At 41.1% G+C, this 15,658-nt stretch overlaps 1 protein-coding gene and 1 pseudogene across 1 annotated transcript in view; one reads left to right on the top strand and one right to left on the bottom strand.

Moving 5' to 3' along the window:
• TMEM164 (transmembrane protein 164) overlaps nucleotides 1-15,658 on the bottom strand; it is a 244,194-nt gene that overhangs the window by 96,900 nt on the left and 131,636 nt on the right. The window lies entirely within an intron of this gene.
• Nucleotides 7,302-13,438, top strand: LOC102817959 (annotated as a pseudogene).

Below are 15,658 nucleotides of genomic sequence, written 5' to 3'. Positions count from 1 at the left end.
AGTGGTGAGGATTTTTGTTTTTCTGACATTGAGATGCAACCCATACCGAAGGCTGTGTTCTTTGATCTTCATCAGTAAATGTTTCAAGTCCTCTTCACTTTCAGCAAGCAAGGGTTTCAACAAATAGCGGCCCTGTATAGGGCTTCCATGGCTGTAAATCTTTGAGGGAGGAAAAAGCCTAGAGTGTCAAAAACTCTTAACTCTTGTCAAGCCCTATAGCTTAGAACCCATTTACAAGAGTTCAATGTCTGATGCGAAGCACTCCATCTCTATAAAGTATAGGTACACCCACACCTACTTATAAGTTTGTCTCCTTGAGGGAAAGAAGAGAAGTACAACAAGCATGTATAATTATTAAGTTATCTCTACTCACTTGGAAGTATCTTGCTTGTTTGGCTTTCTTTCCATTTTACTTTCAAGACCTTCTCAAACTGTCACGGGCATACCAGTCATGGGGAGATCTCCCAAAATTGCATTCTGTACATCTGAGGTGAGTCCCAAGATTCTGAATTTCTAAACAAGGCCCCAGAAGAGGTTAATTCTGCTGGTCCACAGACCACACTTTTAGTAGCAAGGACAGTGAGGGGGTGAGGAGGGGGAGCTATGGTAAAAAGAGCATGGACTTCGGGACCAGACACCTGAGTGCTAATATGCAATTTTGCCATATACTAAGAAGCCCTGAGGAGTTCTGGTGTGGCTCTGTGGGTTAATGCACTGGACTACAAAGTTGCTTGAAATGCAAGGTCGGCGGTTCAAGCTCATCAGCTGCTCCTTGGAAATCCTAGAGGGTCACTATGGGTCGGAATCAACTCGATGGCATTTAAAAACAACAAGAAGCTCTGATGGCACAGTGGGTTAAGTGTTGGCCTAACCTAAAGGTTGGCAGACCAAATCCACCAGCCACTCCATGGCAGAAAGAGCACCAATCTAGTTTTGAGTCAGAATCAATTTAACAGCGAGGGAGAGGGAGGGGAATGTACTACCTGGGTGTCTGTGGGTGACTTGCTTAACCTTTTGGTGGCTCAGGTTCTTTCTGTATATAATTGAGATATTGTTAGCTACATTTCAGGGCTGCTTTGAAAATTAACTGTGATAAGGGATGTAATGAATCTAGCACAATGGTGGACAATGTGGTGCCTTGAATTTACTAGACATGGTTTTTCAATCCAAAGTCTTCTTTAGTCCCACTAAATGATTGGGTAGGACCATGCAAATAATGTGTACAGGACTCTAAGGCTGGGATTGGTTAGTTTTGCCCTCCAATGAGGTTTTAAAGGAGCCATCTCAGAAGCAGAGACAGAAGATCCCAAGCCCATTAAGAAGGAAGAGCACGAGTGGAGTGTGAGATCCCTATGTAGAAAAGCAACAATGACAGAGGTGGTAGCATGCAAAGACAGAGCAGCTGCAGGCTCTAGGCCCATGGACTGGGGCAGAGGCCAGGGGACCACAGGACTGAGAAGCCGAAGACAAGAGTGAGGCGTGTCTACAGTAAGGCAGAGAAGAGGTGTTCCTAACTGGAGACCTGCTGCATCCTGGGTTGGTTTTTTATCCTGAATTATACCCTGTTCGCTTCCCTAATAAACCCGTAATTGTGACTATTGCTATGAGTTCTGTGTGGCCATTGTAATGGATTAGCAAACCCAGCTATGAAGCAGAGAGTGCTGGGGAAGGGATGGTTGGTGTCAGAATAGGGTAAAGAAGGTTTTAGGGTGGAAGCATGTCTGACAGCCGCTTCATAGGAAGCAGCCTTGGATTGACTGTGAGTTTCTCTTTCCCCCTTGTGAAGCCAGGGGAAGTCAATCAGGGCTCCCACATGGTTTTGTAGGCAAATAAGTAGGTTCATGATGCCCTGTAGCTATTATTATGAGTATCTGATTATTCCCTCCCTTTGTTGTGATGAACCCTCAAGTTCTCAAATTTTGCCAGTGCTCCACAATGTCTACCCTTTGTGCCTGCCAGTCGCTTGTCAAGACCAAGATGAAGCTTTCTGCTCCCACAAAGATGAAAATCTTGGAAGCCTGTATGGGGTTGCTATGAGTCAGAACCGCCTCAATGACACTTGACAACAACAGCAACATCCGGTATGTAAAATACTCTAGCCTACGCTAAGCATTCCAACTATCCTAAAAGCATTTATTGAGTTCCTACTGTGTGTCAGTCCTAAATACCAACTGATTTCCTCACAGCAATGCAGTATCACTGTATTTTAAAGAAAAACACTATTATTTTTGACTACACTTTTAAATATGCAGACAATTCCATATTTTAATTTGAACACAAATTACTTTGAACCCTTGAAGAAAGAAAATGACTCCCTTGGGGAAACGTGTCATTTTCTCATCATAAGTAATTCCAGTATTTCAACAACTACCTGCATATTACAGAGTATCTTACTACCTTCAGTTATCCCAAGCCAAAAACTTTATTAAAGATGACAAAAGGAACTTTCTCAGCCTGAAAATGACCATCTATCTACACACTGGAATGTCTGCTTTTGCCACTTCTATTCAACATTGTCGCAGGAGAAAGATGAGGCTTTCTACTCCCGTAAAGATTTACACCCTCGGAAACCCTGTACAGGGTCTCTACGGGTCGGAACCGACTCAACGGCACTTAACAACAACAACAACAACATTCAACATTGTACTGGAGGTTCTAGCCCAGGAAATTGTTGTTGTTATGTGCCGTCGAGTCGGTTCCGACCCATAGCGACCCTATACAGGGTTTCCGAGGGTGTAAATCTTTACGGGGGTAGACAGCCTCATCTTTCTCCCGCGGAGCAGCTGGTAGTTTCGAACCGCTGACCTTAAGGTTAAATAAAAGGCATCCAGGTAGGAAAGGAAGAGGTGAAAATACCTCTATTATCAAATCACATTGTCTTGCATATACAAAATTCTAAGGCATCTACACACACATACACATGAGCTATTAGAGTTAAATGAATTCAGTGAGGTCAAAGGGTACAAGGTCAATATACAAAAATCAACTGCAGTTCTACACAGTAACAACAATCAGAAAATACAATTAAGAAAATGATTTGATTTACAAGAACACCTTGTTATTGCAAATGTTAAGCATTAACATTTCAATGCTTAAATATAAATTTACCAAAAAAATGCAAAGCCACAAATCACCTTGAAAGGAAGTATAGAAGATCTAAGTAAATTGGAAGACATCCCATGCTAATAATCAAAAGCTTAAATATTGTTAAAATGACAATATTCGCTTGAATTGACCTACAGAATAAACAAAATCTTATCGAAGTCCCAGATGATTTCTTTGCAGAAATTGACAAGCTCATCCTAAAAATTCATATGAAAGCTCAAAGGACCAGAATAGACTAAACCATTTTGAAAGAGAAGACTCAAACCTCCTGATTTCAGACCTTATTACAAAGTAGCTGTAGTAATCAAGACAGTGCATTATTGGCATGAAAACAGACATATAAACCAACCAAACAGAATTGAGTCTACCTCGTTAAGTGCCGTCAAGTCGGTTCTGAGTCTACATCATTAAGTGATAGCGACGTTGTATAGGGTTTCCGAGGTTCAAACCAACCTTGAGGTGGAGTGCTTGTCCTAGAGCACCACAAAAGAACTCCTAAGCTCTCATCAGTTGATTTTCAACTAGGAGCCAAGAAAATTCAATGGAAAAAGAATGGTCTTTTCAACAAATGATGTTGGGCAACAAAATGAATAGAAAAACTAAGTCAAAATTTATTACAAACTTAAACATAAAAGCTTGTTGTTGTTGTCAGGTTCTGACTCATAGTGAACCAATACACAATAAAACAAAACAATGCTCAATCCTGTGCCAGCCTCATAATTGGTAACATTTGAGCCCCTTGTTTCTGTCACCATGTCAATCCACCTCATTGGCGGATTTTCCTCTTTTTCATTAACTAACCACTTTACCAAGGAGCTCTGGTAGCGTAGTGGTTACGAATCGGGCTGTGAACCGGAAGGTCAGCAGTTCGAAACTACCAGCTGCTCCACGGGAGAAAGATGAGGCGGTCTGCTCCCGTAAAGATTTACAGCCTCGGAAACCCTATTCAGGGTCGCTATGGGTCGGAACCGACTCGATGGCACTTAACAACAACAACAACCACTTTACCAAGCATGATGTCCTTCTCCAGGGACTGGTCCCTTCTGACAGTATGTCAAAAGTATATGAGACAAAGTCTCAACATCCTCACTTATAAGGAACATTCTGATTGTTCTTCTCTCAAAACAGATTTGTTTGTTTTTCTGGTATTCCATGTTATTTTCAATATTCTTCTCCATCAGCATAATTCAAATGCATTGAATTCTACAGTCTTCTTTCTTCATGCATATGAGGTGACTGAAAATCCCATGGCTTAGGTCAGCCATAGCTTAGTTCACAAAGTGGCAACTTTATTCTTTGAAATTTTTAAAAGGTCTTGTGCAGCAGATTTGCTCAATGCAATATGTCACTTCATTTCTTGACTGCTACTTCCATGAGCACTGATTATGGACACAAGCAAAATGAAAACTTGCACAACTTCAGTCTTTTCTCCACTTATCATTTGTATTTATTGGTCCATCTGTACTTCACACAGGTTGTTGATGGGTCTTCCTACAATCCTGATACTACATTCGCCTTCATAAAACCCAGCTTCTTATATAATTTGATCAGAATACAGATTGAATAAGTATGGTAAAAAGATACAACCCTGACACAAACTTTTTCTGATTTTAAACCATTCAGGATCCCCTTGTTTTGTGTGAAGAACTGCTTCTTGATCTGTGTACAGGTTCCTCATGAGCAAAATTAATTGTTTTGGAAAACCAATTCTAGGCAATATTATCCATAGTTTGTTATGAACCCGAAACATGAAAGCTAACACTATAACACCCACAGAAGCAAACATAGGCATAAATCTTTATAACCTTAGATTAGGTAATGGTTTCTTAGATATGATAAGGAAAGCACAAGAAACCACAGAAAAACTAGATACAATGATCTTCACCAAAATTTAAAGCTTCTGTGCTTCTGAGATACCATCAACAAAGTGGAAAAAAGACTTCCAGCAAAATGGCAGACTAGCTACCCCATGCTACAGAGTCCCTCTACCAAAATGATAAGGAAACCTAATGAAACAGACCCAGAGGACAACCCTGGAATCCAAAGCTTCAGAGGAAAAAGGTTAGAGAAGTGAAATAAATACCTAACTGGGAGAAGCTGACCACGGACGGTGAAAGGAGGAGACTGAGTGGTGAGCAGACTAGACTGTCAGCCGACTGTGGCGCGTGCCAGCCATCTTGAACTTTTGCAAGCAGCTTTGGAGAGACAGACAGGGGCCTCACAGCACAGATTCACGCAGGCAATGGAAGAGATGCAGTTCCTTCTTGTTCCCCACACTCCTGGACAACAGAGGTGAGACTGTCCCTACCTTCATCTAACCCCAGCACATGCACCGCTCTCTTAGAGTTCAGAGCCTCACACTGACTTAAAGTGGGTGCCCGCCGCACCGCCTTCACACCTTGATTCAGGTGAGTTCTGCTCCATATCTACAGTAGCCACAGAGACTTCAGGCCAGAATTACACCAGCAGGAACCTTCATAATCAGTTCCCCTGCCGCCAGATGCCCTCTGGTTCTGAAAGACACTGAAACTATCAACCTAAAGTGCCTCCAAGATCACTTCCAGATTGGGTACCCTAAATACGGACAACACCTAGGCCTAGAGGCACTCCATCTATGGCTGGGAACTCAGTCGTCACATCCTTCTTCAACCCACCTCATGAGTTCCTTGCCTGGCAGGAGCTGCCCAGAGTTTTCTCCTCTCTTGATCCAACAACTGCACTGGTTTTTATTTATTTATTTTTCCTTCTGTTGTTGTTGTTTATTCTTTCTGCTCTTTATTCCTCTCTTTTCCTCCCTTGATTTTTATCCTTTCTCTCTGCTTTTGCTTTTTGTTGTTTCCTTCTGTTTCTCATTTTTATCCACTTCTTTTTTTCTTCTTAATTTTTCTTTACTATTCTCTAGCCTTTCTCTTTTCATCTTCACTGTTTTTTTTTTTTTTTGCGAGTGTGTTTTTCATTCCTTTTATTTTCTTTCTTAGTTTTCTCTTGTACACCTCTACTTTCCTGTCCCTATTTTCTCTTTTTAGTTATTATACTCTTTTTCTCTGGTTGCTGCCTATTTGTGTCTTTTTTCTCATTTATTATATTGTTTTCACTGTTGTTTTTCTCTTTTTTGTTCTATTTTGTTTAAATGTGTGTGTGTGTTCTCCTCTTGCTCCACTCAATGGGCAGCAAGCATGCCCATGCAGGTCAGCCACAACTGTAACCTCTGCAGCTCCCCCAACTGGACAAGAGCCTCTATACTACATGATCAATGATAAGACATCAAGCAACATCTACCAAAACCACCCTAAACAAAGCTGCATAAAAATGGTACCACACTTCCACTCTCTAATCACATCCACCAGGACACAACTGGTGAGAGTGCACAAACACCTCAACGTACAATCATCAACTAAATATAAATACAATGACACCACAATGTCTCAGGGAAAACAGAAGGTTTTAGTTCACAAGAAGAAACATGAGAGGGTGGCTCAAATGACCAAGATGCAGAACCAAAAAACATTTTTGAGAAAGAAAAGGTAATGGAACTACATGAGAAAGAATTCAAAAACATGAAACTGAGGTACCTTTAACAGATTGAAAGAAAGATCAAGGAAAGAAAGAACACAGAAAATAACTTTAGAAGACTTCAGAAAAACACTACAAGAGCAAAATCAATTCAAATTTTGAAATAATAAAAAACCTGCAAATAGAAATCCAGATTAATACTAAGATCTCAGAAATGGACAATACATTGAAATGGCAAAAGGAGTAGATTTGAATCAATCGGAACCCAAATTAGTGACCTTGAAGAAAAATTTCTCAATAGTAGTAAGCTATGAAAACAATAATAATAATAAAAAAGAAAATATCAGAAGAAAGCCTGAGATTTATATGGGACACCATGAAGAGGCATAATTTACAGGAGACTGGAATTCAAGAACAAGAGACGGCAATAAGAAACCTGAAAAAAAGGTCAAAGAGTTGCTGAAAGAAAACTTCCCTAAACAATATGAAGACAAGAGGGTACTCACTCAAGAAACTGAACAAACCCCAAACAGGAGAGACCGCAAAAGAAAATCACCCAAGACATATCATAACCAAACTTTCCAAAACCAAACACAATGAAAGAATCCTGAGAGCAGCTCAGGAAAAAAGTTACCAACAAAGGAGAACCAATAAGACAAAGCTCGGATTTCTCAACAGAAACCATGCAGGCAAAAAGGTAATGAGATGGCACCTATAAAACTCTGAAAGAAAAAAATTGCCAACCAAGGATCATATGCCCAGCAGAGCTGCTTCTCCAACACAATGGTGAAATTAGGACATTTTCATATAAACAGACACTAAAGGAATTTATAATAACCTTACCAACTTTACAAAAAATACTAACAAAAGGGTAAATTCCTACAAATTGATGAACTTGATCTATATTCATGGAGGTAGTAACTCTAAATACCAACAGAGAGGGAAGGGGTCTTCATATCAAGTATCAATGCTATCCCCTCTGTACAAAGGGTAGATAGGGGCTGGCAACTTAAACATTGGCTATGGAGCTCTGGTAGCGTAGTGGTTACGAATCGGGCTGCGAACCTTAAGGTCAGCGGTTTGAAACTACCAGCTGCTCTGCGGGAGAAAGATAAGGCTTTCTACTCCCGTAAAGATTTACACCCTTGGAAACCCTGTACAGGGTCACTATGGGTCGGAACCGACTCGACGGCACTTAACAACAACAACAACCTAAAATGAAGGGGCAATAAAGGCACAAAGTGACTGGCTTACAAGGTTTCAAGAGGGAGTTTAGCTTAAGAATGTGTGTCGGAAGAAAGAATCCCCACTGAATAGTTTTCATCTAGTCTAGATGGGTCTGGTTAAAAGAGATGGGGATAAGATTATTATGATTCAATAGTGAGTAATTGTTTTCATGACTAATTGTGACTGTCACAATTGTAAAGGTAGAAGTTTTGTAACAAAAATGGGTGAGTAGTTAATCTTACAGTCCAGAAACAGAGGACCCTAAGATCATCAAGGGAGAAGTGCACAAGCAGAATGCAAGACCTTATCCAGAGAAGCAGCGACACCAGAAATTGAGGCAGAGATGGGGACATGGAGAGAGGGAGCATCTGAGGACTCTAGATTCATGGGAAGAGAGGGACTAAGAGCTGGCGGCTAGGACACAGACTTGCAGAATGTGCCCTTTGGTGGTATAAATTATTATATATGTCTGAGTGTTTAAAAAATAAAAAATTTAAAAAGAGCTAAAGTGAATAGAGAGAAATACTGTTAATTGATGGTACATGGAGGGGATTATAATCATTGTAAATGAAACAAGGTATATGATTTGCTGAATGTAAAACTGATGATCTGCCCTGTAAACTTTCACTCAATCCACAATAAAAACCTTAAAATAAAACTACAAAAACTAACAGATGCTCTTTGGACTGAGAACCAACAATAGCAGACAGCAACCTGAAATTAACATACATGATACCACCACGCAGAATTCAATCCAGATACAAGAATCTCCAAAGTAAAACAAACCTACAAGACTGTAAATAATGAACCAGAGATATCAATTTCTAATGAATTAAACCACAAAGCAAAAAGCGGGAATAGGGAAGATACAGAACTTCCAGATGGAGAGGAAATCAAGTAGATTTCGAGATAAAACAGACTGTATTAAACAGGGGGGGACATTAATAAATTACACGGTAACCTCACAGAAAATTAACACACGTTCGCATTCTAATAAAAAACAGGAAAGTCAGAAAAATTCAATGAAACATTAAAACAACAGCAAGGAACAAAATGTAAAGAAAACCCACAAACGAATTGAACCCAGTGCAGAAATTTATGTGGAACAAAGAAACTAGCAACACCACATAAGAGCACACAGCAAAATGACAGCAGTCAATTCATACCTACCCATAATTACACTTAATATAAATAGATTAAATGCACCAATCAGTTAAGTGACAGAAACTAGGAGAATGGATAAGGAAACAAGGTTCTTCAGTATATTATCTACAAGAGACACAACTTACATACAAAAACAAAACTAGACTAAAAAATGAAAGGATGGGAAAAAATATATCAAGGTAATGCAATAAAAAATGAGCAGGAGTGGCACTATTAATCTGAAAAAAAAAATAGCCTTTCAGACAAAAACCAGCAATAAGGGACAAAAAAGGGCATTATTATCATCATTAAAGGGTCAACTGAGAAAGAGGACATAACTATAATAAATATTATGATTCCAAATAATAGAGCCTCAATATATAGAAATCATACTCTAATAGAACTGAAGAAGGACACAGGCAACTCTACAATAATGGTGTTGTCAACTAAAAAGGAATAGAAGGAACATTACTCAACATAATTAAAGGCATACATACAAAACTTGGCATGGTGCTACAGGTTAATGCACTGGACTACAAGGTTGGTTTGAACTGCAAGCTCGTTTGGTTCAACATCATCAGTCATTCCTTGGAAATGACTTGATGGCACTTAACAACAACAACAATACAAAACCAACAGTAAACATCACTCTCAATGGTGAGAACTGACATCATTCCCCTGGGGAACAGGGACCAGACAAGGATGTCCTTTAACATCACTTTTATTCAATATTGAGGAGTCCTTGTGTGGTGCTGTGGGATACAGCTCTGGACCAAAAGGTCAGTTTGAACCACAAGGTCAGTGATTCAGACTCACCAACCACTCCTTGGAAACGCTATACAGAGTTGCTGAGTCAGAGCCAACTCAACGGTACTTAACAGCAACAACAACTCAATAATGTGCTAGAAGTCTTAGCCAGAGCTATAAGGCAAGAAAGGGAAATTAAAGGCATCCAAATTGGCAAAGAAGAAGTAAAAGTCTCTCTCTTTGCAGATGGTATGTTCCTATACACAGAAAATCCAAAAGATTTAGTAGGAAAATTATTGGAACTCATTGAACAATTCAGTAAAGTGACAAGGGTACAAGATCAACATTCAAAAATCAGTTGCATTCCTTTACACTAATGAAGAGAGTTCTGAAAAGAAAAGCACGAAAACAATACCATTAACAATGTTGTTGTTAAGTGCTGTAGACTCGGTTCTAACTCACAGTGAGCCTGTATAGGGTTTCTGAGGAGCGGCTGCTGAGTTTGAAGTGCCGATCTTGTGGTCCAGTGCTTGTCCTACAGTGCCACCAGGGCTGCATCATTAACAATAGCCACCCAAAGGATGAAATATTTAGGAATAAATCTAACCAGAGAAACAAAAGAAACTATAAACACTACTATAAACACACTGTTGTTGTTAATTGCCCTCGGGTCGATTCCGACCCATAGCGACCCTGTACAGGGTTTCCAAGGCTGTAAATCTTGACGAAAGTAGAAAGCCTCATCTTTCCTCCGCGAAGCGGCTGGTAGTTTCAAACTGCTGAACTTAAGGTTCGCAGCCTGATTCGTAACCACTACGCTACCAGAGCTCCTTATAAACAATACTACAAGAAATTAAAAGAGACCTACAAAAATGGAAGAATATACCAAGCCGATGGCTAGGAAGACTTAACATTGTGAAAATGTCAATGGTACCCAAGACAATCTATAGCTATCATGCAATCCCAATCCAGATTTCAACATCATTCTTTAAAGAGATGGGAAAATGAAGCACTAACTACTTAGTATGGAAAAGAAAAGAACTCAGACAAATAAAGCATTCCACCTTACCCCCTACCCTAAAAATACAGCATAAGAAGCTTCTCACTTCCTGATCTCAAAATCTACTACACAGTCCCAGTAGTCAAAACAGCCTGGTACTGGTAAAATGAAAGACACATGGATCAGTGGAAAAGAACTGAGAATCCAGAAGTATATCCGTTCACCTACGGTCAGCTGATCTTCAACAAAGAGCCAAAACACATTAAATGGGGGAAGAGATAGACTCTTCAACAAACGGTGCTGATAAAACTGGAAATCCATCTGCAGACGAATGAAACAAGACCCATATCTCACATCATATGCAAAAAAATAATAATAATAATAACTCAATGTGGTTTAAAGATGTAAATGTGAAACCTAGAATTACAAAGATAACCAATGAAAATATAAGGTCAAACTTCGGGGCTCTGATACGTGGCATAAATATGGTAGCAAACAAACACACAAACTGAAGAAGACAAATAAATGACTGAACCTCCTAAAAATTAGACACTGTGTGCATCAAACATTTTCACTAAGAGAGTAAAAAGAGAACCCACAGACTGGGAATAATTTTCAGATATGGCAATGACATATCAGACAAGGGACTACTCTCTACCTACAGTCAGAGATACCGTATGACCCAGCAGTCACTCTACTTGGAATATATCCTCAAGAAACGAGAGCCGGGACATGAATGGATATATGCACACCCATATTTACTGTGGTACTATTCATAATATCAAGAAGAAGGAGTCCTGGTGTGGCACTGTGAGTTAATGCACTGGACTGCAAATTTGTTCGAACTACAAGGTTGGCGGTTCAAGCTTACCAGCCTGGAGTAGAGGGTTTCTGAGGAGTGCTGGTGAACTTGAACCACCAACCTTGTAGTTCAAATCGACTTTGAAGTCCAATGCATTAACCCACAGCACCACAATTATTCAGCCACAAATTGATAAAGAACTGATATATGCTACAACACAGATGAACCAAAGTGAAAGAATAACCAAAAAATACATTTTATATGATTCCATTTGTATGAAACATACAGAACAGCCAAATCCAGAGACAGAAAGTATTATGAATCGTTGCCTAGGGCTAGATGGTAGCTTGGACTCCTGATGTGGCGCTGTAGGAAGAGCACTGGATTGGGAACCATAAGGTCAGCACTTCAAACCCACTAGCTGCTCCTCAGAAACCCTACACAGGGTCGCTATGAGTCGGAACTGACTCTATGGCACTTAACAACAGGGCTAGATGAGGGAACGCAGTGGCTCCATAGGAAAAGCAAGGGTCCAAGGTTCGACCCCACCAGCTGCTCTGTGGAAGAAAGATGAGGTTTTCTGCTCTCGCAAAAAGTTAAAGCCGCTCTCTTCTTCTGCACTGCCTACAGAGGAGGCAGCCATCTCCATCAGCTGCCTCAGACCCCTGGTGAAGCCCAAGATCAAAAGAGGACCAAGAAGTTCATCCGGCACCACTCAGATCGTTATGTCAAAGTTCAGTGTAACGGGCGCAAGCCCAGAGGCATTGACAACAGGGTGCAGAGATGATTGAAGGGCCAGATCTTAATGGCCAACATTGGTTATGGGAGCAACAAGAAGACAAAACACATGCTGCCCAACGGCTTCCGCAAGTGTCTGGTCCACAATGTCAAATAGGTGCTGCTGATGTGCAACAAATCTGACTGAGAAGAGACTGCTCACAACGTCTCCTCCAAGAACTACAAAGTTATCCCTGGAAAGAACAGCCCAACTAGTCATCAGAGTCGCCGATCCCAACGCCAGGCTGCGTAGCGAAAACAATGAATAGACAGCCTGGTTTTGAGTTTTATTTGTGCTAAGTAAAACCATAACAGCGCAAAAAAAAAAAAAAAAAAAGACTTAAAGCCTCGGAAGTCCTAAACAGGGTTGCTATGAGTAGAATCCAGCTACAAGGCACTTAACAAGAAGAAGAACCAGACAGAGAATGGAGTGTGACTAGTAATGGCAATGGAGTTTCATTGTGTGGTGATAAACAATGTTCAAAAATTAAACTGGATTGGAGGTTGAGGCTCCGTGGCTGGGCCAAGCAGGCTCTGAAGGGGTTGCTAACCGGGCCTTAGAAGAGGTGGAGTGGGGCGGCTGGCATCGTGTCTACTAAGCCAAACCGTGGTACTGAGAGCAAGAAAATGTGCTCTGAACTCTTCACCCTGACCTATGGTGTTCTGGTCACTCAGGTCTGCAGGACTCTGAAAATGATGAAGATGTGAATAAACAAACAGCTGGACAAAATGGGCTATAACATTGGCGTCCAACTAATTGAAGATTTTTTGGCACGGTAAAATGTTGGGAGGTGCCATGACTTTCGGGAAACTGCAGATGTCATCACCAAGGTGACGTTTAAGATGTACTTGGGCATCACTCCAAGCATCACCAATTGGAGCCCAGCAGGTGACGAGTTCTCCCTCATTTTGTAAAATAACCCCTTGGTGAACTTTGTGATAACCACTCATCCCTTATTTATTCCAATCGCTTGTGTGGGGTGTTGCAGGGAACCTTGGAGATGATCCAGATGGCTTCAGAAGCCACGTTTGTCCAGGACACCCTAAAAGGAGATAGTGTGACAGAAATCCGGATGAGGTTCATCAGGCGGATTGAGGACAATCTCCCATCGGGAGAGCAATGACCAACCCCAGAACTTGAAGCTGGCCAGCAGGAGCATTTGTTGAATCAGAAGCCCTCAGTGCTCCTTCTCTTAGAACTCAGTGACTCTTTAACATGGGTGTTATAGATCCTTCTCACCTTGTTTCCATTCTCCATGCTAATAAAGTATAGTCATCCTTGGTTGGACTCGAAAGAGTTCACACCATTTTACATCCCTGATTGAATTTTCCAAAGCAAAACCCACTTTGACCTCAGTAAGAGACCTGTCTCATCTCTTTGTTGACGTTGCGAAGTGCCTTTCAAGTCGGTTCCAACCCATAGTGACCCTTATAGGGTTTCCAAGGAGCAATGGTGAGCTTGAACCGCCAACCTTGCAATTCAAACGGCTTTGCAGTCTGGCTCATTAATGCACGGCGCCACACCAGGACTCCCAAAAGCTTAAATTCCATGGTTGTGGGTGGGGGGAGGAGAGGCTGGGAGTGGGATGGGTAGGAATTGCTGGCTGTGGTGTGACACACTCTAGTGCTTGCCACGGAGGGGAGCCAGTCATGTGGAAACACTGGCTGGGAAGCCCACTCCCCTCCCCCAGGTCTCATTCTTCCCTGATGTTTTGAGGCATCCATCATCTCCTCTTTATAAAAAGGGCCTATCCTTTTTTCTTACAAATTATTCAATAAAAACATTCTTGAATTAAATACTCCCTTTCCCACCCCTCCCCCCTGGCAAAAAAAGTAAACTCATGGCGGCTTAACTAAAACTATATTAAAAACTACTGAATTATACACTTTGGAAGAGTACATATATGGAATGAAAACTTGTCTCAATACTGTTACTAGACCAGAAAAAAAGAGTTGTTTTTTGGTTGATTCTAATTCATGGTGAATCCATGTATAGCATAGTAGAGCTGTGCTCTGTAGGATTTTCAGTGGTGATTTTTCAAAAGCAGATCACCAGGCCTTTCTTCCAAGGTGCCTCAAACACCCATCCTTTAGTTTAGCAGTTGCACCACCCAGGAATTCCATGTTGTTACACAAGCCCTCTCAAAAAAAGTGACTGAAGGGAGAGGCAACAAGGCAAGCACTCATTTGTGTAGTGGTTTTCATTTTTTCAAAACGATCTTTTCTTCATAACATATCTATGAGATAGAATAGATATTTAACAAATAGGAAAATTGTCGCTCAGTGACATAAAATGAACTCCTTTTAAAGTCCTGAGTTCTAGTCAGTAGTATGGAGGAAACAGAACAAGGGGTTCAACAGAGCAGCCCTGACTACACACTGGGATTGCCTGGGGTGCTTTTATTTTTTAAGGGGCATGTATTGAAAGCAATGCTGATGATTCTACTAATGCAGCCAGGATTGAGAATCACAGCCCATAGAGTGGGAGGAGAGAGGCTGAACAAAGAAACATTGTTTGCAGTAGTAGTTCAAGGGGAATCCTGGTGTGGTGCTGTAGAATAAGCACTGGACTGCTAACCACAAGGTCAGCAGTTCAAATCCTCCAGCTGCTCCCCGGTAAACTCTATATAGGGTCGCTATGAGTCAGAGCTGACTCCAAGGCACACAATAACAAGTGGTTCAAGGTGAAGGGTGAAGACATTGGTTAAAATTGCTGGAGGCTGTTTCTTCTAATCTCATTTTAGGAAAATAGAAGGATTGCAAACAACTAGGAAGCCCAGGAGTCCAAAAGCCAGCTGCCCCTCACTCTGCCACTCCAAAACTGTGATGAGAGCTTGAGCTTCACTGACAAATCTAAAGTTCTGAACAGTTTATTCAAATGGTGAAACGCACATAGGAAAAACCCAGAAGTGGGCCTAATTCACCAGCCAGGAGGGAGAAAAGAGTTGGCTAACTTCCTAATCAAACAGGCTCTCTCAGAGAAGTATTTGGGGGGGGGGCACTTTCTTTGACTTGAAAATCAGTGGGGGAAAACAAAGGCACTGTTAGTCTATGTGGAAAAGAAAGCCCGCCTGGGAATTTTAATCTTATTCAACAAGGCTAATTCAGAAAGAAAGACCTCTTCACTTCACCCTCAGGGAACGGTTCAAGAGTGCTGGGGGCCAAGCCTCTAGGTCTTACATTCAAAAGAACACGACAATAGGACTACCTTTCCAACAACAACATCTGACAGACCAGTTGCTTTCTAATCCATTTCAACTCATAGCAACCCTAACAGGACAGAGTAGCTGTAGGATCAGCACTAGACTGCGAACCACAAGGTCAGCAGTTCAAACCCACTAGCT

The sequence above is a fragment of the Chrysochloris asiatica genome, unplaced genomic scaffold, assembly GCF_000296735.1.
Source record: "Chrysochloris asiatica unplaced genomic scaffold, ChrAsi1.0 scaffold00231, whole genome shotgun sequence".
Lineage (NCBI taxonomy): Eukaryota > Metazoa > Chordata > Mammalia > Afrosoricida > Chrysochloridae > Chrysochloris > Chrysochloris asiatica.
This window is presented reverse-complemented; position numbering and strand designations above follow the sequence as displayed.